At 38.8% G+C, this 24791-nt stretch overlaps 1 pseudogene; it reads left to right on the top strand.

Annotated features, from left to right (window-relative positions):
- Positions 1–24791, top strand: part of LOC113056154 (inactive ubiquitin carboxyl-terminal hydrolase 54-like) — a 105405-nt pseudogene that overhangs the window by 61127 nt on the left and 19487 nt on the right.

The raw sequence follows: 24791 nt of genomic DNA, 5'->3' as shown, positions 1-24791 counted from the left end.
GCATCCGTGACAGGTGTCTGTTAAAGTTTGAAGTTGTCCCAGTCTTTCCCTCGATTGTGCGATTACACACAAAAAATGTATCGTTGCTCTTTCGAGCATTAGATGCAAAATTCGTGTAGGCGAAGTTCATGATCCGGGCACATCTTTCTGCATTTTCCAAATGTGAACATTTAGCCCGCGAATCATGCACGTGCGTAAAGTGAGTGACGTAATGAGTGTGTTGTCAAGCAAAGAGAGCAAGCGGTAGCTGTCTCTGTGAGGGAAAAAAATAGATCCCGGCCAGTCTTGGGTATGAAACAGGCAAATGTAACACCTTATATAATTTTTTATAACATATTTAGTCAAAAACAACGTGATGAATGCTCAAGTCCGATTTTTATATATTCTCGAGTCCAAGTCCAAGTACAAGTCATCAGTCCACAATCCAAGTCGAGTCATGAGTCCAGAGAATAGTGACTTGAGTCGGACAGTAGTACTCCATCACTGCATCGCTCTCCACCCCATGTTGCCCTAATAGCTCCAAACGAGTGCAGTTCATTTGTGCCTGATTTGTGCTCGTTTGTGCCGTCAAAACAAACACTGTATCTATTTTCCTTCTGTGGATATTACCAAAATATTTTCGGAGGCCGTGACATCACTCTCCTCTCTCTAATCGCACAAAACTGGTGTCATTCGTTTGTGCTCGGTTTGTGCCATTAAAAGAAACCCTATAACTATGACCACTTTTTTTTAAATAACAAAAATAAACTTTTTACGAACAGTGACGTCACTCTCCATCTCATGCAATCTAAATCGTTCCAAGATGGTGCCATTCATTTGTACTCAATTAGTGCCATCAAATTTACATTGTATCTTTTTCCCATCTTCAAAAATAACAAATACAAAACGGGCCAGTAACGTCACTCTCCACCCCATGTTGTCCAAATCCCTCCAAACCGGTGCCTTCGTTTATGCTCGATTTGTGCCATTAAAAGAAACAACCATGACATCTTCTTAAATATACCAGAAACATTACTCTCCACCCTATTTAGCACAACCGCAGAGTTTTTTTTTTTTTTTTTAAGTGCTGGTATTGCCTTAAAATGTTAAGTTTAGTCAGCTCCAAGTTTTACTAACTTAATTCCAAAGCTGACTAAGCTTAAATTTCAAGGCAGGGTTTCTTTTAATGGCACAAACCAGCACAAACTGATTTTCTCTGAGAGATTTGGACGGCATGGGGTGGAGAGTGATGTCACTGTTCGTAAGAAGTTTATTTTTGTTATATATTATATAAAAAGTGGTCATAGTTATAGGGTTTCTTGTAATGGCACAAAGCGGCACAAATTGAGCACAAAACGAATGACACCAGTTTGTTGTGATTTAGGTCAACTGGGGTGGAGAGTGACGTCACGGCCTCCGAAAATATTTTGGTAATATCTATGGAAGGAAAATAGATACAGTGTTGGTTTTAACTGCACAAACAATCACAAATCAAGCACAAACGAACTGAGCTGATTTGAGCAACATGGGGTGGAGAGTGACGTCACACGGTCAAAAAAAGAGTGTTTAATATCTCAAACACCAAACCAGCACAAACATTAGTTTTTGTGGCACAAATCAGCACAAACGCAGCACAAATGAATGGCATAGTTTTGGTGATGATTTCTTTTTATGGGGTGCCAACTTCACGGAGGAGTTTTTTGTTGTTGCTTTACTAAAGAACAAGGCTGATCTGTTATGTGTGTGGTCTGCGAGTGTGTATGAGCCCGGTTTTGGATTATGAAGATGTTAAGGGTTTGTTTTCAGGCCCAGTTGGCAATGGTAGAAGCATTAGGAACGGATAAAGCTTTGATCATCAGTGAGGTGTGTCTGTGTGTTTCAGGTCCAGATGGTTGCTTGAGGGAAAAAGGTGCAGTCTCGCTGTTTGTTCCACTTTAGTTCTGCAGTTTCTCTATGTCTCGCTTTATATGATGAGTGCGAGTTGTCCCCGGGGAAAGTGAACTCCAAACAACTCGGATCCACAGCGTGTACCGCATGTTCGGCCTTGGTAATACATAGCTTCATATCTCTGCAGCAATCTCCCCCTCTGCGCTCCACATGCACTCTTTTTCTTACGCACTTCTCCATATCGCTCTCTCTCTCTCTCTCTCTCTCTCTCTCTGTCTTTCCCCCTCCCCTTCCTTCACTCCAATCTCTTCCTCGTGTGCGATCGCACCTCTCTCTCCCAGACAGTTTGCGTCCTCACATCTCTATTTCTTGCTGTCTTCTGTATTACCTCTTGTTCTACCGGGAACCAGCAGTCTGAAACTCTGCCGGAGCAGGGACGGCCACAGTGCTAGATTCCTGGTCTTCGAGCGGATTAAGTTGAGTGGACAGCTGGCAGATGAACAGAGTGCGAACAGCAGCCAGGACTGGCTCGTATTTATTGAGAGGATTGGAAGGTAGTGCAGATATTGGCCGAGCGCTGCGGTACGGGGCCAGGAAGCCTCTGGGCTGTTTTGTGTAATGTGAAAACTGCCCCGGGGGTGAGTAAGAGACGAAGTGTGTCATCTTTTTAATGTTTTATTACTTTCTACTATCCCAGCTTGTTGTGCAGCGTTAACTAAGAAAGTAAGCCATCTGTAAGATATCAATGTTGATTTTCCCAAAAAATGTGGTGCGTTCAGTGTTGTTTTGTTTGAGTGGGTATCCTAAAAAGCCAGACTATTAGAGTTTAGGATGGGATCTGATTGTTTGGCCTGAACGGCGGAAATGGATCATGTGTGTCTGTGATTTTTGCAGTAACGTTTTGTGATGATAGCATGACTCTTTGGTATTGCACTTGCAATTTTGGAAATATAAGGGTTTTTGCTAGTTCTGCTGGTTAGTATTTGTCTATCCTGGTTTGGTGATGGTAGCAGGTAGACCACCATAAGGTTCACTACCAAAAATTATGTGTCAGCCAACATGGTCTGTCTCATGAAACCCAGTGACATCTTACTGGTAAAGCTAGTTTTTGAACAGATGCATAGCATGATCTAGAACACAACATGCTGGTCTTTTCAACAGTAATGCTGGTGGATTCTCTGGTAAATAATGGCAGTTTATGAGATGTTTCTGTTAATGGGCACTTCAGTGTCCACTTGACAGTTGAATTTCATACATTAACTAGTTGAGTTAACTCCTTTGTTCTCTTGATTACAGGTCCTTTGGCATCTCGACATCTTTCGGCGAAGCTTTCGGCAACTGAACACACACAAGTGCATGGAGGACTCGTGTATCTTCTGCGCTCTGAAGGTGAGTGTTTCCAGGTGCTTTCTAAAAAAGTCCCAGTTGTGTATACCAGATCAAGAGGTGCTAACTGTTATTATGGCCTTCTCAGAAAAGTAGCAAGAGGGCTACAGGAATCTCTTAGAGTGCTTAGGTTGCTCTTCTAATGATCCTGCAAGGTGACTAATTGACTTCCTTGCGGACCTTACTATAGCACAGAATAAAGATGAGATTCTCAACATCAAGAGCTCTCTGTCGCTCTTTTTGAGGAAGTCTTTTTAATTGCCTGCCTGACGGCTAATAAAGATGGGAGGAGATGGATATATATGCTAGGAAAAGCAACTCGGGTCTCTTTTTAAATAACAAACAAAGGCCTCTCACTCAAACAATATCCTGTTCTCTAGTCTCCCTCAGGCTAAAAGTAGCTGTGCTATTTAAAGGTGTAACAAACCAGAAAGAAGTCACAATACTGGCATATTTCTTTAAGAGGCTCCTTGTTTTGTGTTAAAAGAAATCTTTCCCGTCAGATTTGTTCTTGGCCATTTGTTTCCAAAAATACCAATGCTTCTTGTTGGCTGTGTTTGCGCCTAAGGAAAAAGGAGAGGTACAAATAGTCTAATAGATTGAGAGGTCTTTTTCATTTTCTGCTTTGTGTCTGGTCTAATCTTGTCCTCTTTATTTTATGTCCAGTCGTCTTGCTCTCTCTGAATTGAATGCTTAGTTCCTTTGCTAATGCATAGGTCTTGCTCCATTGTTTCCACAGCTACCTATTGCATTGGCTACTCTTTGCTCTGATGGCCCATTGTCACGCCCTTGTGAAGCCATAAAGGCAGTCAGTGCCTCCTGAGCCCCTTTCACACTACACGTCGGACCCGCAATATTTCCGGAACATTGCCGGGTCGCCTTCTGTGTGAAAGCAACCACGTCCCGGAAATGATTACCGAATTGAACCCGGGTCAGGGACCTAGTAACATTGAGGGGTTCGACGCGGGACGAGCGCTGTGGGAACAAAAGCCAGATCTAATTCCATATCGAAGTGATGACATGTTATTGCGCGACTCTTTTACCTGCTGTTTTGAAGGAAGATCAACATTCGCAACAAAAACATATGTGCAAACTGTAATGAAGCAGAGATCAGTTAGTTACTCACTTTCCGCGCTGACGCCGAAACCGTTTGCTTGCTTCAGTGAAAGTATAACATGCCTAGCATTGTCGACTTGTACATTACACGTCACGCGCTGATGTCACGTGTCGTTACGGGATCTTCAAGGGTTGTGTGTGAAAGCACGCACATATACCGGGTCATCACTTGCAGTGTGAAAGTGCCAAATCTAGCGACCAGGGACCAATTGCAGAAACACTTTACCCCTGTATTTGCCGGAATGGCACTGTGAAAGGTGCTTTGGTGTTGGTTTCCTTGGAGTTGGTTGGCTTTTGGCTTTTGGCTCTTTGGAATTTAGATAAACAGAGAAATGACAATGTTCCTGAGTCTTTAAAGTTTATTCAATTGTGTCTGGTTGGATGGACGGATGGATAAATAGGAATGTAGGCAGATGATAGATAGACAGGCAGAGATGAAGGAATCCTGATGACCTTGTCTGGATTTGTTTTGCAGTTTTGCAGTTGACCAATGATGAAAAATCTTCCAGTGACCAGTTTAATTATGTGATGGAGGGATAGATAGACTTATAGCTTGATGTATAAGTGGATAAATAGATAGGCGGACAGACAGATGGCTCAATGGGTAGATGGGTGGATAGGCTGATATATAGGTGGACAGACATCTCATTGCTATGTGTACTTGTCCAGTTTCTCTTGGCTACTTTGTAGATGTGAAACACATCAGAGAGCCTGTATGAAATCCATCAGAGTGATTGAAATATACTCTCATTCTCTCTCCCTAAATGGAGTGTGTGTGTGTGTGAAGTGCTGAGGCATCAGAAATCACACTGCTGTGGTGACAGCACAGAGCCATATCATGAGAATGCTTTCACATATTTGCTAGGATTTATGACCGTTCACCGGCAACTGTTCTTCCTGTCCTTCTCCTTCTCTTCCATTCTTTCACCATTACTCATGCTCTTTCTCGCCATATTAAATCTGTTGTTAAATTTAGCTCCATTTCTATTCACTGTTAAACCGTTCAGGACTAAAAGCAAATTATGTGATCCAGTTGATGTAAAGAGACCTTTAATTTTAATAATGTCCAAACAAACAAGCTTAAAGCCTCCTTTATATTTAGAAAGGAAAAAGGAATGACTGTGCTTCTCAAAAAAATGTCTTGCAGTACCTGAAATGACAAATATTGTAGAATGCAAAATGTTTCAGCAGTGCTCAGACGGTATTGGTTTTTCCTCTTAAAGGGGTCATATGATGCAATTTTAAGTTTTTCCTTTCATATGACATGATTGCATGCTTCTGTTCAGGCCCTGTGATGAAACTTTGCTCCGTGGTAAAGCACAATACTTGACTCTGAGGCGGATTCCTGTCCCTCAGGTCTTGCCCTGAGCTATATTTTCCTGCCAAACCCACTGGCATGTGATCTCATGGGGCTCTGGCTGTCCCCCGCCAGAGCCTTGACTGGCATGCGTTACGTCACCGTTCTCATTTCTAATGGAGGAACGTTAGTTTCGGCCCATTGGTTCTGAGAGTTCCTCGTGCGTGCCACCCGCCAACCGCCTTCTTGCCAGCCATGTTATTGAAATTTAATGACCTAACGCTACTAATGAGTGCTGAAATATGTCCTCGCCACACCGTTCCTTTCTGGAAACTGCTGAATTCTTCAAATGTGTTTATTTGAAAGCGTTCTCACTGTGGGGAATATCATATTCATTTACGGAGATGCAAATTAGCTGTGGGGTAAGAATATGGAAAAATCATTGATTGTTCACAGAAGTATGCTTGTAACAGTTGCCCAATATTATTTACTGATTGGCTTCTTTGATTTCAGTGCATTTTTTACCTAACTACTGCAAAATTATCAATTACTGGTATTTTTTTCTGAGACAGCGTGAAATTTATATATATATAAAAACTACTGTTCAAAGATTTGGGGTTGGTTAGATTTTTAAAAATGTTTTGAAAGAAGTATCTTTTGCTCACCAAGGCTGTATTTGTTTGATGTAAATAAGCTGTTTTCTTTATTTCTATTTGAATATATTTTGAAATGTCATTTATTTTTTTTATGGGGAAAGCATGATCCTACAGAAATGATGCTTCAGAACTAATATGCTGATTTGGTGCTTAAGCAACTTTTCCTATTATCAGAAATGTTGAAAACCAATTGAGAGGCTTAATGTTTTTTATGGAAGCTGATACATATATTTTTCAAAAACCTTTGATGAATAGAAAGTTCAGAAGAACAGAATTGATTGGAAATATAAATATTTTGTAATTTTAAAATATCTCTTATCACATTTGATCAATTGAATGTGTTCTTGCTGAATAAAATAACTTATTTTAAAACTAAATGTAAATCTCAGTTCAGTTGCTATTGCATTTACTCTTCAGATTATTTTTGTACATTCTTTTAAACTATACAACATTGTTCATTTTGCAGTTTACACGTTTTTAAACATTTTCTAAAATCATTTCTATAATGTTTTATTTACACTCTATTTATTATTCTATTTTCTTAGATTAATTAAACAGTAAAATACTGTGTGAAATGATTTGTGCATTGCCTAATAACAATTATAAGTTAAGACAATATTAATTAATCAGTCAATTAATTATTAATGACTTAAAAACAAAGTGATGGCTGAATTGCACATTTATGAGCCTAAAAAGAGACTGAATCAGCAGACTCACTGTTCTGTGCTAGATAAATAATTTGAATGGTCTGACCAGTTTTTTAAGCCTATAATGTGTGTCAACAGAGATGCTGCATGTCACAGAGGCCATAGTGTGACACTGGGTGGCGAGGGCCCACATTAATGCCACTTCACGAGGTGTGATAGTGCCTTGAGGTTGGTGACCTCTATCAACCATCAGCCGCGCTGAGGAACTGCAGCGCTGGAGGCATCAAACACAATCACATGCACACACAAACTAAATAAATGCAAAGTCACAGTCACTCACACAAGCCGCCACCTCTTTTACGATGATGTTTCCTATTATAGAATCTCCAGTGACACCTCTATGTTTGTGCCGTTTTATGTAGTGAGAGCCAGCGTTTGAGTTAAACCCAATTACAAACTCATAATCAGCATGAGATTCAATCCCTCTTCAATTTGAAAACTGAGCCTGGGGAGTGTTTAATATTAATATATTTACGTGCGTCACAAGATTGATGTTCCTGTGAGGGCGTGTGTGCATGTGTGTACTCATTGCCCTTGTGAGTTTTGAGCAGTGCAGATGATATGTGTCACTGCTGAGGACTGTGTCTTGTGTCTTTGAGTGGAGGTTAATGTCTAATTTCACAGGCTACGCCTCAGGGCTCACAGCTGACAACACAATCTCTGGTGGTTTGTGTGGTGTGTGTATGTGTATGTATGCATATGACTTGAGTATAGCCAGGCCGGTTGGGTAACATGTCCTTGTTTGTGCTGAGAATGACTTTACATCACTGCCAAACTTTAAATCAACTGCTATTACACACATAAGAAGTCGTGGCCTAATGGTTAAAGAGTTGGACTCATAACCCAAAGGTTGTGGTTTCGAGTCTCATGCCTGCAGGGATTATAGGTCGGGGGAGTGAATATACAGTGCTCTCTGCCATCTTCAATACCACAACTGAGGTGCCCTTGAGCAAGGCACTGAACCCCCAGCTGCTCCCCAGGAGCCGCAGCAATAAATGATTGCCCACTTCTCTGGGTGTGTGTTCATGGTGTGTGTGTGTGTGTGTGCACTGCTGTGTGTGTGCACTTGGATTGGATTGGATAAATGGAGAGCACTAACCCAAGTATGGGTCACCATACTTGGCCACATGTCATGTCACTTTCACATGGACCACTCAACCCTCAAATGAGATTCCCAGTTCTACACACTCTGTCTATAATATAATATAAAGGCTCAAGGCGGTTTGTGGTTTTTGTCCATTTTGAAAAGGTCAGATTCAGTTATATTTGTCAGTTTTGGTTAGCTAGCTATTTGGCACACATAAAAATGTCAACAATAAAACAATTATGAGTTTATCCCAAATCGAATACTTCTCTACTATATAGTATGCCAAAAACAGTGCACTAAAATAGTAGCATGTCTAAATTCATAGTATTAGCAAAACGGTATGCTGAATATACCCAAGACCTACAACTTCTGGCGAAATTCTGAAGTATACATTTGATGGACACTATTCCACGAGAGAGGATTTGTGAATGGTAATTTGACCATATCAACAATATCATTCGTACTACCCATATTCATACTGTATATGACTGCCATATTCAAATGGAAGACCCTGGCTTGGCTCTGCGAGACATAATGGCAATGGTGGCACCATTATAATAATTTTCAAAAAAAGTGAGCAGCACTTCAAAACAACAGAGTGGTTTATACCAAAAGCGGTTAAGGTTGTTTATTGTAATGAATTGCGTCTTCTGGCGTTTTATCCTCTTTTTTTTTAATCCATTCACAAACGGGCTTCATTCAAGCCCTTCCTGTGTGTGTTGCTTTTCTATAAAGCACCATTTAAACAATTAAGATTAAAAAAAGAACAAGGAACAGAGAGAGCAGCAAAATAGATTGATACTTTTGCTAAAACAATGCAGAAAACAATAATGCTGTAAATATAGTTATTTTTACCTATGACTCTGACCATTCAAACCAGGTTTGTGAGAGGATTTTTTGAATCTACAATTAGCATTATTAAAGGGGGGGGGGGGGGGTGAAATGCTATTTCATGAATACTGAGTTTTTACACCGTTAAAGAGTTGGATTCCCATGCTAAACATGGACAAAGTTTAAAAAATTAAGTTGTACGTTTGAAGGAGTATTTCTGTTCCAAAAATACCTCTTCCAGTTTGTCACAAGTTTCGGAAAGTTTTTTTCGAGTATGGCTCTGTGTGACGTTAGATGGAGCGGAATTTCCTTATATGGGTCCTAAGGGCACTTCTGCCGGAAGAGCGCGCGCTCCTGTATAGCAGAGCACAGCAGAGACATTCACTGTTCAGAGCGAGAGAGAATTGTCACAAAAGAAGTGTGTTTTTGGTTGCCAGGGCAAGACAACCCTGCACAGATTAACAAAAAAAAAAAAACAGCATTAAGGGACCAGTGGATGGAGTTTATTTTTACAGAGCATCAACGGAGTTGTGCAAGTGTTTTTGTTTGTTCCCTGCATTTCGAAGATGCTTGTTTTACAAACAAGGTCCAGTTTGACGCCGGATTTGCATATCGTTTATTTCTTAAGGATAATGCAGTCCCAACGAAAAAGGGTCACGATCGTGTGTTGGAACCACAGGCGGTGAGTAAAACTGCTTCAAATATCTCTGTGTTGTTAACTTAGCAATCGGTGCGTAAGCACATCAAGTAACCAACATGCGATGTTGACATCAAACTGGACTTTCCACATGTACAGCTTAAAAAAAAACAAAAAACAAAGACGACATAAAGTGGAACTTAGTCATTTTCCAAAACCGCTAAGCAAATATATACAATTTCAATACATCTAGGGCTCTCATCAGTAAAGACGCTCCTGTAATTAGAAGTATATCTCCAGAATGTGCGTTCAGATCAGGGTTGCCAGGTTTTCACAACAAATCCTGCCCAGTTGCTTCTTAAAACTTGTCCAAAACTAGCCCAATTGCGTTTCCGGGAGCTGCCCTGATAAAAATTGCTTCCTGGGGTTAAAATAAAATTTTTTGGGAAGGGTTTCCCTGGTAAAATTAGCATTTTAGGGGCTAAATATCACATTATTGGTATTGGGATTGCTTCAAACCGCGGACATGAAAAACAACCGCAGACTTGGCAACACTGGTTCAGGTGGAGCGGCAGTTACTACACAGAGCCGTAGTCTACCGACAACTAACACAAAATCGTTTTCAAAATCGACAAAGAATTGTCAGTGAATTACGGCTCGGTGTAGTAAATGCCAACCAGTGTTGCCAAGTTTGTGGTGGTTGTTTTTCATGTCCACGGGTCACAGCGACCCCAATACAAATAACGTGATATTTAGCCCCTAAAATGCGAATTTTACCAAGGCAACCCTGCTAAAAAACTTATATTTTAACCCCGGGAAGCAATGTTTTATCGGAGAACCTTCTGGAAGCGGATTGGACTAGTTTTGAGAAGCAACTGGGCAGGATTTGTTGCGAAAACCTGATCTGAACGCACGTGCTGGAGATATACTTCTAATTACAGGAGCGTCTTTACTGATGAGATGTACATGAAAATCGCATTCGATTTTTTGCACAGCCCTAACATAGAGACGTCGTTGCTGATGATGCTCTTTTTAAATTTCAGCCTCTGGATCTGATTCTGGATCATAAATATACGCTGAATCTGACTGTTAGCCATGGTTTGTGTTGGATGTTTTTTTCCTCACAATAATGTCACAGCTTCCAAACGCTCTCAACGCAAAAGCCTACTCGCGCTCGTGATTCTTTAGCTCCGCCCACACGTCACGCCTCCAGGCGCTCGTGTTTTTACAGACTACAGACTATCTTTCTCTTATGAATATAATAAAACTAAAGACTTTTTGAAGTTATGAAGGATGCAGTACTACTCTATAGGTACTCAAGATTAACAGGATATTGAGTGAAAACGAGCATTTCACCCCCCCCCCCCCCCTTTAATCAGTATTTTAAAATAAACATATAATTGGAAAAATTTGTGAAATTATTTGAAGATGGCAATCAAAGACTTCAACTTTGAAACTCTGCACCGTCATACAGTATCTTTTCTGTCACATTGCCTTTTGTCTTACATATAAAACTAAATGTAAAAAAAGAACAATAGCTTGATAAAACATCTGATCTTATCTTTTAATATTCATATCAAATTGGGCTTTATTTTTTTATTTTAAGAGACCAGACCTCTTGGAACTTTAATTGAATACCTTGGTCCTGGTATAGAACATACTTTTTAAAATGGTTTCAAAGTAAGTTCAAAATTCAGATGTAGTACCCACTACAGACGTGATTTAGGAGATGCCAACAGGCTTTGTAGTGAAGCTGGTTGACTGGGGTAATTTTGCTTGTTAAGATGGGCTGGGAGTGAACTATTTACTGGACTTGTGAAAAATTTTCTGTTTAGTTGCATCATATCTTTCAGAGAAATTTAAGAGTTTTGTTTGAGGCAAGTATCAGGTTAGCTAGATATCCATGAGCAGAATTGAATATTCCACTTTGTTTTTGATTTATGTAAAATAATCAGTCTATCCCTGCTTAGAAAACTGCCTAATCTGGTTTTCCTCACTCTTGGTAAGGCTAGTCTGTTGGCTGATTTTAGAGGGGTTTTGAGCACTCTTTAGATGGTCTTACTGGGGAACTGGCTATACAAGCTGAAAACCATCTTGGCCAGGATTATAATAGCACAGACAAACCAAACCACCATCAAAGAACTAGAGACAAGAAAGAAGACACTGGTTTTGCCTTAAATTGCCTGTGTCTCATCAAAAAGTTAAACTTAAACACACCACAAAGACTACAGTCAAGTGCCAACTAGTATGAATGTTTTGCACCTGCGTGAGAGAATATAACTCTCAATACTAGCGGATAGTAGTCTGGCTTCATCATTCAAAAAGGGAAACTGGAAAAGCTAGGACTTCGGATGTACAAACCATAAATTCGGTCTTAAGCCCAGAGTGGACAAGTTTGCATGCCTGAGTGGTTTCAGCACTCAAAAACCAAAGGTCTGCTATGAAGTCTGAACACAACAAATGTGTCCATCCAGGCTCGCTGTCCATAAAGTATACTTTGAAGGTTTTGTGTGCGCAATTGGATGGAACGGAATGTGGAAAATGAAATATACCTGAGGCTTTAAAACCAGCTGAAACTAGCTAAGACCAGCAAACCAGATTAAGCTTGTTCAAGCACTTTTTCAGTGGAGTCATTACATTTAGATGGACAGAAAAAGTGATAGGTTGAGTTTGTTAGTCAGACAGACTTGATGTTTAAGAACAAGAAACTACATGGAAACTACGGTCTAAAATGTAAAGAACTAAATATATTCTGCTATATCTAATCTGAGCTAAGAGTTTGTCGTGAGCGTATTTGAGTGTGTGCTGCCACCCCGCTCATGCTGAGGAGAGCAGAACAGGGCTGCAGTTCGGCCGGGCACTGATTGCCCGAGTGATATATTTGCTGCGTACACACACCAGACTTCCATTTGGCCCTTATCTGTCCAGAGTGTTTCATCAGCTCAGATAGATAGAGAGAGAGTGAGAGAGATGGGAAAGGAAGAGGACATTAAAATATGCCCATAGGCGAAAATCACTCCAGGCTCTTAACTGGGCTGAGCAGTGTGTGATTAGAACTGCATGGGGAAATGATGCAGTGGCTGAATTTTGCTCTCATTGAGTTTCCTCAGTGGGGTACATAACCCTCTACGTATGTCCCTCCCACACTTTCTCTCATTTTCTTCCACCCTCCCTCCATCCTCTTTCTTTCTGTCCTTAATGGTGCAGTGCAGTCAGAACACTGCATTACCTGTTCCAAAGCCTCCGGCCCATCCCGCTCAGGGGAAAATCCCCCATCCCACCTCCACATACTGTACAGGGGGGCTGTCTTGGGCAGTGTGCCCACTGCATATATGAGGGTTTTAAAACTGCAGTATGTGTGAGTGTGTTTGCAGCTGCAGCAAATATTTGCCCAAGTGTAGCCCAAGTCCATTTGTTAAGCTTATCTGGATGTCCTCTGGTGAGAGAGCATTGTGTTGCAGTCATTGTTCATTGGGCTCAATAACAGTGCCAATGCTGATGGACAGGAGAATAGATTCCACCGCAGGCTTTTAGGACTCTGCATTTGTTTGAATGTTTACTGTTAATGAGCTCAGTATCTTAGACATATGTTTCCCGACTACTGCTTCAGGAAAGAGCTTGTCCTATTGAAGGAATAGAGTGCGACTCCACAAAATGTTATGTCGTACACAAATTTTCTTTGGCATAAATCACTTTGAATGTATGGCTGCGTTGTAGTGAGCTGTCTGTGCGTACAATATTTAGGCATGCTCACAAGGCCAAATGGTTTAAAAATCTACCTAAATAACAAGAATAAGAGAATGTTTAATTAAAAACATATAAAAACCTTACAGACCCTGTAAACAGATTTAAACAGAACTAGTGGGCACACTGGTACATTTTCTCGACTTTATTAGACATTCCAATCTGTTTAAACACTAGCTATTCAACAACAACAACAAAAACCTAGAGAGCTTTCTACTTTAGCATCCTGATGTGGCTGCCTAAACTTTGCTGCCTAAACTACATTTTATCTTTTTTTTTCTTTCCTTAAATATTTTTTGGCTACATTGTTACAAACTGCTTTTTTTAGACAGCATTGGTGGCTTTTTGTTTTTGCTGATCTACATAACTAGACTGCATTTTTGGCCATCATACAGTTGATTTCTAAGGACTAAGTAGGCAAGTTGCTAGGTTTGGAAACACAGCCTGTGTGTTTGTTTATTGATTTCTTCTAAAAGAGTCTGCGATTGGTTGTATTGCAGTGTAATGTTTTTACAGTATAGCATGTCAGCCCTCCTCTCTCGAGCGTGTGTATTCTTTCCACAGAGAGTGGGCAGGCTCACCAAAGCTATTGTGTGATGTGGCGTGTCTTAGTTGCATCAGTTGTCTGTTCTTACTTTGAGGTGCTGTTTCTGTTTGTGGTTTCAGAGCATCTTTGCCCAGTTCCAGTTCAGCAGTGAGAAGGTGCTCCCATCGGACGCTCTGCGCAGCGCTCTGGCCAAAACCTTCCAAGACGAGCAGCGCTTCCAGCTGGGCATCATGGACGACGCGGCCGAGTGTTTTGTAAGACCTTGGTTTTATCCCCATTTCACCCCTTTTTCCACAATTTCTCCTTATAAGTTACTTTTTTGTTTTTGCTGACTCAATGAACCACTATACCCATCTTACCTCCTCTCTTCTCATCCATCTCTCTCTCTCTGTCTCAGGCATTTCCTCCTCTCACCTCTCCTATTTTAGTCTCTCCTCGCATCCCCTCTCCCAGTTCTGTCTTTTTCCGTTCCTTACTTGGATTTTGTCAACCTTGATCTTAGATTCCAGAGATGTTAGTTGTCGAATTTCGAGCACTGCTGCTTGTGTTCATCCTTGTGTGGTTTGAAGAGTGGTAGAAATGGAAACATGAAGTCTGAGCAGCATAGGGAAAATGACTCTGGAGGAAAGCAGACAGCTGAAGTTTGACAACTTTTTTTAATATTCATATATTACTCTATGCACTGGAAAAGATGTCTCTGTGACGTTTCTGACAGAAAGTGTTGGTATATATTTGATAAGTATATTTAAATCAAAATAGCTGACTGATAGGATCCTCTGAAAATGTGGCGAGACTTTAAATAAAATCGTCTGAGGTTGATTCATATTTAACTGTAAAGTAATGGATGGGTTTATTTCCTTCCGTTGTTGGGAGACAGATTTTGTCTACCATGTAATATGGTCTTGTGTCAGTGTTTTGTCAGCAGTGTAAATACAGTGGCTTAAAGACTTAAGCCACTCTTAAAGTATTAAATCAATTCACATTTGCAAACAAATGACAATAGACTTTTTCTCAGAACTGAATTCACAATTCTGAGCCATAGTGCAGAGACTTTTAACCACCAGGTGGATTTTAATGGTTTTAAGAGCTAATTTCCCCAAGAAGAAAAGCCATAGATACTTTATCATAATCTGGAACATTATATCTGTTTTAATATGTAAAAAAGCTTCAAAAGAGCATTATTTCTGTCTGAACTGTCACTCACATTTTTTTACTTGAAAGTGCACGATCCATTACATTTTTATAATTCATGAATTAAAACATTTTGTAACATATTGATGTACCATTTTCATGTTAATGCAATGTCTGATTTTAAAATGGGTTTCAAAGGATGAATTTTGAGATATTAAGTTTTAAATTATATATTTTTTCAGATGATTTCTAAAGTGTGAAAGAGAACAAAGGTCAGATCTCCTGTTGTGATGTGCACTCATCATAAATTAATCTGTTACTTTTCCTTCATATTTGTAACAAAAAACATTGGTAAAATATCTATTTAGGAGTCGTAGACCTTTAAAATGATACATAGTTTGTCATGATTAGATTAGGATTTAATTGTAATATAGTGAAGTAAACTTAAGCAACCCACAGAGGGTGACAGTTAAGAGGTAAAAAAAAAAAAAAGCCATTTTGTTTGATATTTTACTGTAATGTTAAGACTTTTCAGTTCTAAAACTTTTTGGGACCACTGTATCTTTCTTAGATGAGGCAATTCTAGAATGCATTTTGATAAGGTCAGTAAAAAGGTTTTTGTTTATATATATATATATATATATATATATATATATATATATATATATATAAAACTACCTTAATGTCCCTAGACAAATCAAGGAAGTTTTGGGTCATAACAGTCCATTAAGAGACGTCCACATTCGACAAATAAAATGCAAGAGAGGCTTAACTACCACTCTCAGGTGACTCCAGCTTAGTTTGAGGCTAGCATGTGGTTAAGTTAACATCTTGAGAATCAAAAAGCATTGAAGATACTTAGCATACACATACTGCCTGAAATACTCCCTTTTAATTAGATCAAACTAATTTGAAGTGCTGAATTAAATATATAATTAGACAGTTTTACTGAGCTTGACACAACCTATTTTTAGGATTACCGCATTCTCATCAGAGGATCCATTTCAGTATTTCAGCTTTTTTATTAAGTTTTTACTTCTGTTTTATTTTTAATGCATCTATTCAATTTAGTTTAATTTTGTTGACTTTATCAATCTATATATATTATGTTTTCCAATGTAAAATTTCTCAACATGTTCTTGTGTTATTAAAAGTTTCAAGTTTTATAATAGTATAATATATTAGAATATACCATCAAAACCTAAAATCAAATTTTGTATATATTATATATTTTATTTGGTTGTTATTTTAGTTAACAGTTCAGAAAAAAAAAGTTTTAATTCGTTTTTGTTTTAGTTTTTATTACCAATAATAACAATATGTTTTCTTGTGTTCAGAAACTGCTAGATGTAAAAAAAGTAACATATACAGTTTTACAGTAAAAAAAAGGCTCATACTGAATCTAACAACACATCGCATTTAAAGTTGTTGCCAATGTATATTCATGTTTATTAGTAGACAGCTCACAAAACTCGTTGGCAGTGGCGGTTCTACACGGAGGCCTATGAGGCCCGTGCCTCTGTAGACATGTCCCTGGCCACCCCTGTGGCCACCCCCGTGCTGAAAATAAAATTAATATGATTTTACACGCGAGCGCCAAAAGCGAAACTAATGCGACGCAACGTTCTACACGGGTAAATTAATGCAGCGCACCCAAACACTTTAGGAACTTATTCATATTCATGGATGCAAACATTGCGCTTTTCGGTGCCTCCTATTTTTTTCACATCAGTTTGGGTGACTTCGGTCTGATTATAATTTCTCAAAGTCATCTGAAGCCATTCCATAGCTTAATGTTATGGACAGAAGACTATTTACATCATTAAATTAAAGTTTACGGAAACCTTGTCTTCCCTCCTCTGCGGCTGTCAATCATTCTCCATTCAGTATCCAAATAGCGCGCACCTCGTCCATTTACAGCAGGATGCACGGTAAAACTCTCTCCAATATGATATATTCACATTATAATGATGGATCTGTAGATAAAAAGGCTTTGGATTTGCATAAAATGACTTTATTTTGTGTATTTGTATTTTATGTTTGTTGCTGTTTTTAAACGACTCGCTTGTGCCTGTTAGATCACACACATCACAAGGACTATGAATCAGTATCAAACGCACAATAACTGGAATTTAAAGCTTTGAAGAAACAAATGATCAATAAACTGTTGGACAGATATACAATATGATTTGTGCGCTTGACATTTCTTCGCTTTGTGCAGTGAACTTTTAAATGCTTTAAATGAGCTAGGATAGGATTATTAAGGATATGGAAGCTTTCGATAAGGTCTTCCTGTACTCTTCAACCCACTCCTCTAATCCCCAGACCTGATTATTCAGCCCGGACCTGATTAAGTCCATAGATTGTGTTTATCTCACATTTATGTCCTTAAAGGACACACCACGTGAGCATCAATACAGATAATTGCTTTTAAGCAAATAAGCAATTGAACGATCATTCAACAAGCGAGCGGAACGATCATTCAAGATAGCTCGCCGAGAGACCCTGTGATTGTCTCCATCTTAAATACCCATTTATATGCATCCAGTACTGTCTATGTCAGGGCTTTTCTGCCATAGATCTGTGAATGCAGCTGTGCTTACTCATAAGGTCACAAAAGACAGCATCATCACAGTGTTATTTAGTTCAATTAGCACCTTGTCTGCAGTTCGATAACAAAGCTCTGTTTCCGTCGTGGGCTCATTATTTTTAGCCGAGGATCTGTTGAATGGAGCTGCCATGATTTCTCCCATTTGTTTGACTGCTGCATTTTCGAGGCAGACACGGGGCCAAGCGCTCTTCGCACCATTCATCTCTGAATTTAGATGCGACCTCTCTCCTCACGTGCGCTAGACGACAGGCAGTACATTAGTGAAATGACAGCTCTTCATTTCTGCCTCGCTCCTCTGCACATCTGCACCCCAGCATAAATAGCTGCGTTATTATCTGAGCAGGAAATGAAATGCTCCATACACTAATGATTTGTTGTAGGATACTCAATGAGAAGTGTCTAGTGGAGGGGTTGAGATGTGAAATTAGTTTGAATGCAGTATGGAAAGAATCTATTTACAAGCTCTGAACTCTGAGTTATTAGTGTTGAGGAGTAGATAACTAGTACTTGTGGTGCTAACTTAACTATATTTTTTAGTTGTGTGACTAGCTTGACTGTTTCAAGTCCTGTGGAAAACTATGTTTTGCTAATAGTAGTATGACATTTTTTTTTTTAGAAAGTGTCTCACATACCTTTGTCTTAATGAACAATATATTTCAACCTATAAAACCTTTTTTTGTATGTTTTACCAGCTTGTGCTTTACTTCTATACAATAAATGCCACTTGCTATCCTAGATTAATGCAATATTTTTTTCAGTAGCAATTTTATTGCTACCTCAAATTGTTACAAATCATTTTCGCTTATTGAAATAAAACTGAATTAAAATATAAAATATGATTTTGGATGAAACATTCAGAAACGTGCCTTGGCAACTAACTGAAATAAAATGAATTCAAGTTAAAATCAGTTAAAATTGAAATCAGTTAAAGGAGTCATGAACTGGCTTTTTTTATTTTCAACTGTTGTCTGAAAAACGCTCTGTTTTTATGGGCGCGCCGCATTGAAGACTTGGAAGTAAACGCCCACTGCTATAATTGGATAATAGTTTTGCACAGTAAACTAACTTTCTGTGTGTCTGTTTAACAAGCTAGTTCCTCCTTCTGTGACTTTGTTTAGACACGTACACTTAATCAGGACATATCAAGAGATCTCTATCAAAGCAATAGTGACACAGACAGTAGTACAAATATTTTTTACACACATAAGTGTGCTGTGCCATCTGTATTGGATCCGACAGGAATGGTGCAGCACACTTAAAGTATGTGAGTAAAAAATATTTGAAAAGCATTGGTTTTAGTCACTCTGCAGTTGAACTGTGTCTTGTTTACAAAGGAATCCGAGGTGAAATTAAGCCAACAAATGCTCAATGTTTTACTCACGTGAGCTGAAAATATGAATTCAAAAGAAGGTTATGCAGCTACTGTCCCTTACGAAAAATAACCATGGTTAATTTTCGTAAGGGGTGTTCTTCTACAACCAGGCTCTGCACAATAGTTTGCGAACTTTAATAGCATGTTTATTATGCAGCTTTATGCATCCTCTGTGTCCTCTGCTATAATTCAGATGCACTCGTATCAAATACTCGATATAGGCAGTACTGCCTCATATTGAATGGCTTATAAAGAAAATATCAATATACTGTATTGTACAAACTCCATAAAGGCCTACTGCCGAGCCCTAATATGTAGGCACATTTTCTGGCATTCACTGGGCCTGGTGTAACAGCTTTTATTTCAGTAACAAGGACGCTTTCAGTTCTGAATCTTGCAGGATGCTCTTTTTAGTACGATGATCTCTTATACATATATAAAGCTCAAGTAAAAGTTGATTTCTCAATTCATTACCCCTTTAAAATGAATAAATAAATAAATAAACTAATATAAATAAGACTAAAATAACACTGTTAAGTACTTTTAAGGTAGTTATATCTAATATAATTAGACTTTTTAATGCAGTGTGCGTGTATATTTCAGAGAATAAAGTTGTTAGTTAAGATAGCACTTAAAATATTTTGTTAAATGCTGTTATTCATTTCAATGCATTTCAATATGAGACAGACTGTTTCCCTATAAATTAGTTTTCAGTTTTTATTGGTTTTATTTATCTCGTGTACGTATTTTGTAAATTTAATGCTGTCACCTTTAAGATTCATGTACCTGGTCAATTGTGCTCTAATTCACAAGTAATTTATATAATTTAATAATTATATATAAACAATTTTGTTGCCTTCGATTGAATGAAGCTGCTGTTCCTTAGCAATTTCTTTTATTGTGTGTGTACTGTAGCTAGCTTCTTTTTTAAACAGGCATCTTGACTGTACTTTAACTATTTTAATTAAAATAAAGTAGCATGCAGCTTGGGGAGCTTTGGTTTTACAGTAGTTTCTCCAGCAGTGGGAGTTATAGGGGTGTTGCAGGCATGGTCCATGGCTGTTAGCAAGATGAAAGGAGGGGCACTCGAGATTTGATGTATGGTCTTATTCACCTCTCTCACTTTCTCTCCCTCTCCCTCATTCACCCTGTATTCCTTTGTCAGGAACTTGCAGTGTGATCGATTGATTTTAAATTTGTTCAGCCAGGGAATCAAAAGGACTATTATGAAAAATAGATGTGTTGTTCTCACTTGATCAGATTAATGTGAAGTGAGTGCTGACAGAGAAAAATGAATATAAGTGCCGGACCACACAACTCACTCGCTCTGACACACATACACAAACACCCGTTCAAAGATGCCTCTCTGTTTAAATGCCTCAGAAATAGTCAGCGTGCTGGATTGCACTGGAGCTAAGCATCTAGTTCCAGAATTGTTTATCAGAGCCAGATCAAAGGAATGAGAAAGCCAATGCGCTCACACACACCGACTCACATTTACTAGAAAAGATCCAAACTCTCTGTGTTGTTGTTTTTTTTTTTTCAGGAGAACCTGCTCATGCGGATCCACTTCCACATCTCAGATGAGACCAAGGAGGACATCTGCACGGCCAAGCACTGCATCCCACATCAGAAGTTTGCCATGACACTTTTTGAACAGGTTGGTGGGGTGAATTATTTATTTATTTTTTTCACATTTTGTGTGGTGCCTATTACCATGTATTACAATTGTGTGTTGTTTACTCTATCTTCCAGTGTGTTTGTAATAATTGTGGAGCCACGTCGGATCCTCTCCCCTTCATTCAGATGGTGCACTATATCTCCACCACCTCTCTCTGGTAAGTGGAGGACCACGTTTTCTGCTCATAGAAACTAATTAGCTCTGATCCAAAACTTAGTTAGATGACTTGCGGTTTACTGCCTATATAGACAGTTGCTATGAAGTCAGCATCTAAAAACATATAGAGTGATTTGTAATTCACTACATACTATTTATTTTCATCAAAGAATCCTGGAAAAAAATGTCACAGAAGCACAACCGTTTTCAACATTAATAATACTGACAAATGTTTCTTGAGCACCAGATCAGCATATTACAATGATTTCTGAAGGATCGTGTGACATTGAACAATCAATTAATGGTTGCTGAAAATTCAAAACGTTTATTATAAAGTGTAATAATATTTCTCAAGAATCCTGTATTCGAGCAAATAAATGCAGCCTTGGAATTTTTTCTAAAACATTACTAAAACCTATGGACCCCAAACTTCTGAACAGTGTATTAAGCGCTTGAAAATAAGTGTGAAAAAAGCACTTTAAAGAGTTTAAGTGTCTTACTCAGGAGCCCAGTGACAATAGAATCCCTTGAAGTGTCCATTTTTCAGTCAAGTTACCACCACAAATCTTGAACCATTTGCCCATACTACCGCCAACCATTATGTTTTGCTATGCTATGTGTTTTGGTTCACTTTGCCTTGTGCTGCAAAAATGATGCATACTTTCGCAGTTAAGGGTGATTTATTGGGACTTAGTGGGGTGTGTGAGCGTGTATATGCTGTTTAGCAGTGGAAACAGATGATTGTGGCTCCTGTCACTTTGATGTTGAGTGAGGGTTTCGATTTACACATCACACTGGGAACTGAAGGTAACTCCACAGTGTTTATTGTGTAAGTGAGCCACCAGCTCCAACTGAATGCTAAAGGCGACCTGCTGGGCTGGAATGAGCCTCTATATCATGGGTTATTAGCTGTCATCGTACATATCAGACCTGTGAGAGCCATCTGCTAGAGCTATGTACAGGAAATGTGCCCTCCCCAAACCTCTCCCTCATGTCCCATTCTCACACTATAGTTTATAGATTGTTACACACATGTGCAACCTTCATCTGCCATATTTTACCTCTTTTTCTCTCTTTCGCTCCATCCCCATGTTCCAACATATAAATCCTACATATGTGCACCCATACATAGTCTTATAGTTTCCTGAAAACGTTCTTACCTGCTGTGTTTCATTCTGAAGGCTCCTTGAAAAGCACTCAAGGATCTATTTTGACAGGCTGAAGTAAAAAAAAAAAACTGTTTTAGACATCCCTCATTGATTTCAGTATCAGATATGAAAACAACAATTCTTCAAGTCTGAATGTGGATAATGGAAGCTCATGCACATTCAGAAGTTTCCCTCTGAATTGCTAAATACATGTCAACCTTTTCCATTTCATACACACTTTTCTGCCTTGGCATTGCACACTTGCATGAACGTGCAGTATCTTTTCTCCTTTGCGCGCACACACACTCTCACTCCTCAGTAAATCGTGTTCTTTGCCACGAGGCCTTGTGGCAGTAAATGATAGTACAGTGTGTTCCTTCACTCCTGGATGTGTGTATCCTTGAATTCTCACACGATGGCTTTCATATGAACGCAGACACTGTCAATGGGAAGGTATTTCCACATGCATCCACAAACTCACACCAGAAAACAAAGACTATGCAATATGCTAAAAATCCTTACTCAGTGTTTTTCATCCAGAAAGAAAGCTGCTAAACCAACCTTGCACATAACATGGAAAACTGCGAGGCGTACATTTATAATTCTGAAAGAACTGATTTACAATTTTACGCTATAAACTACCAAGCACGGCACTTTTGCGATTCCAATGAACTGCACATCTAAATGAAGTGCATGTTAACTTGTTATCATGTACATAATTTTATCCAAGGTTTGTTTATTCAATTGTTGTCAGGTCACATTTACATACAACTGTATTGCAGTGCAAATTACACAATACTTTTTAATCTTCCATGAGTATAAATAGATAACTAATTAAATGGAAACCGGAGTAAATAAAGCTATAATGCTAAACAACAGTGCAACTTTTTTAATAGTTATATCAACGCACTCATAGTGTAAAGTGGTTTAGACAAGACAATCGATCAGAAATTTTCATGCAATACATAAATTGACCATAATTTGTGCAAATCGTGCATTATGAGTCACTCTGATAATTCATGTGATAGATTATATAGATGGATGGATGGATATACAGGAATTATGCCAGAAAAGAAAAAAAGAGGATGCCATCCACCCTCTTAACATCATTATTAATGTGTCTAATATAATGAGCAGTAATCTTAGATCATAAACACTGCATGCTAAAAAATGTGAAGTGTGCTTCAAGGTCAAGGTTGTCTGTTCGTTAACGGTTTTATTGCAAAAAGAGCAGTATGTTTACCAGGAAAAAGAACATATTAAATTATTATTTATTTTTTTTTCTCCAGTATGACCATCATTTTCAAGTAAAGCATACTGAATGATGATGAAAGTAAGACCGCTAGAGAAAGGGTAGACCTGTCTGTCTATAGGTTGTATTTAGCCCTCAAGGGACTGTCTCGGCACATTTCCTCCAATGGGACATGCTGAAAGATGCTTCGTGTGTGCAGATATGCTGCATGTCAAATGGAGGCTATCATGCTTAGCTTAAGAAAGCATTTGCCAGTAAAGTACGCTGATTTCTGCACAGGCCTTCGGCTTCTGTCCTGATGGAGACCATGTGGAGATCGAACAGAGAATGGGTGCTGCAACATTAGTTTCTAATGTCTTCTGGGGAATAGTGATCTACAGATGATACATAACATCTGTGTACACTAATGTTTCTGGGCAGCTGAAAAAATGTAACACTGAGCTGTATTATACTTTTCATTAAAGTTCAAAATGATTGTATGTGAAGTTGTTTATTTCCTGTCAGTGGTGTTAACGCTGGTGCTTGAGGACACATCTGTCTCTTATTCCCTCTGCTGCAGTAACCAAGCTGTGCGAATGCTGGAATGTAAGGAGAAGCCCACACCAGAGATGTTTGGAGAGCTTCTCCGCAACGCCAGCACCATGGGCGACCTGCGAAACTGTCCGGTGAGTATAGCATACACACACGTCTTTTCATACTTAACACTTAACAATACTTAACATCTCATTAAAATCGTCACATCTGTTTTTTAGATAATTTAATGGTGTTTTGAATTAATGTTTAAATTAATAAATTGATATTTTATATTTAATTGATAATTTTATTTTCAAGTGTCACTCCTAGTCTTCCATACTATAGCTATATTGGAAATCGGATGTCTGGGGCAATGGTGAATTACAGTCGAGCGGCAACCTCGCGCTCTCTCTCGTGAAGCCAATAAGGAAGTGACTAAAACTGCAATTCATCGACTGGCCGCTTGAGGCTGGCTGCAAAAGAGAGTCAGTCCCATAGACTCCCCATGTTAAAATGTCCAACTTTACAGCAGAAGAAAACATGTTTACAGCCTGGTTCAAAAAATGATTTTGGTCTATATTGCTAATTATTATATAATTAATAATAATAATAATTTTGCCCTTCATGACAACTGTGAGGGGGGTGAATTTTTTTATAACTCATCCGTTTAAATTATATTAAGCCTTAAAGTTCTGCATAATTAAGGGCGTGGCCACTTGAGTGACAGGTGGATTGCCGCTGCTGACAATGCCGTCGCGCTAGGTGGGCGTGGCTTCAGCAATCAGCTCCCATCTTTTTGCCCATTTTCGATTATCCAGGAGAGTCGCACTGTGACACGCTGCCAAGATGGCGACGGCCTGCTTTTTTACAGTCTATGATTACAGTATACAGTTCACTGGCCAATCCAGAAAGTGTGTAATATTGTCCTTTAAAATAATAGACTCATTTTCAGCATCCAGTCAAATCCAAATTGGATAAAATTCTTTCATGCCTACATTATTTCCATAATCTGTCACTTGGTTTGATTTTAAATTTAGATTTTAAAATAAACCC

The sequence above is a fragment of the Carassius auratus genome, chromosome 37 (genome assembly GCF_003368295.1).
Source record: "Carassius auratus strain Wakin chromosome 37, ASM336829v1, whole genome shotgun sequence".
In the NCBI taxonomy this organism is placed as follows: domain Eukaryota; kingdom Metazoa; phylum Chordata; class Actinopteri; order Cypriniformes; family Cyprinidae; genus Carassius; species Carassius auratus.
Note: the sequence above shows the minus strand (reverse complement) of the source record. Positions and strands in the feature narration are given on the sequence as shown.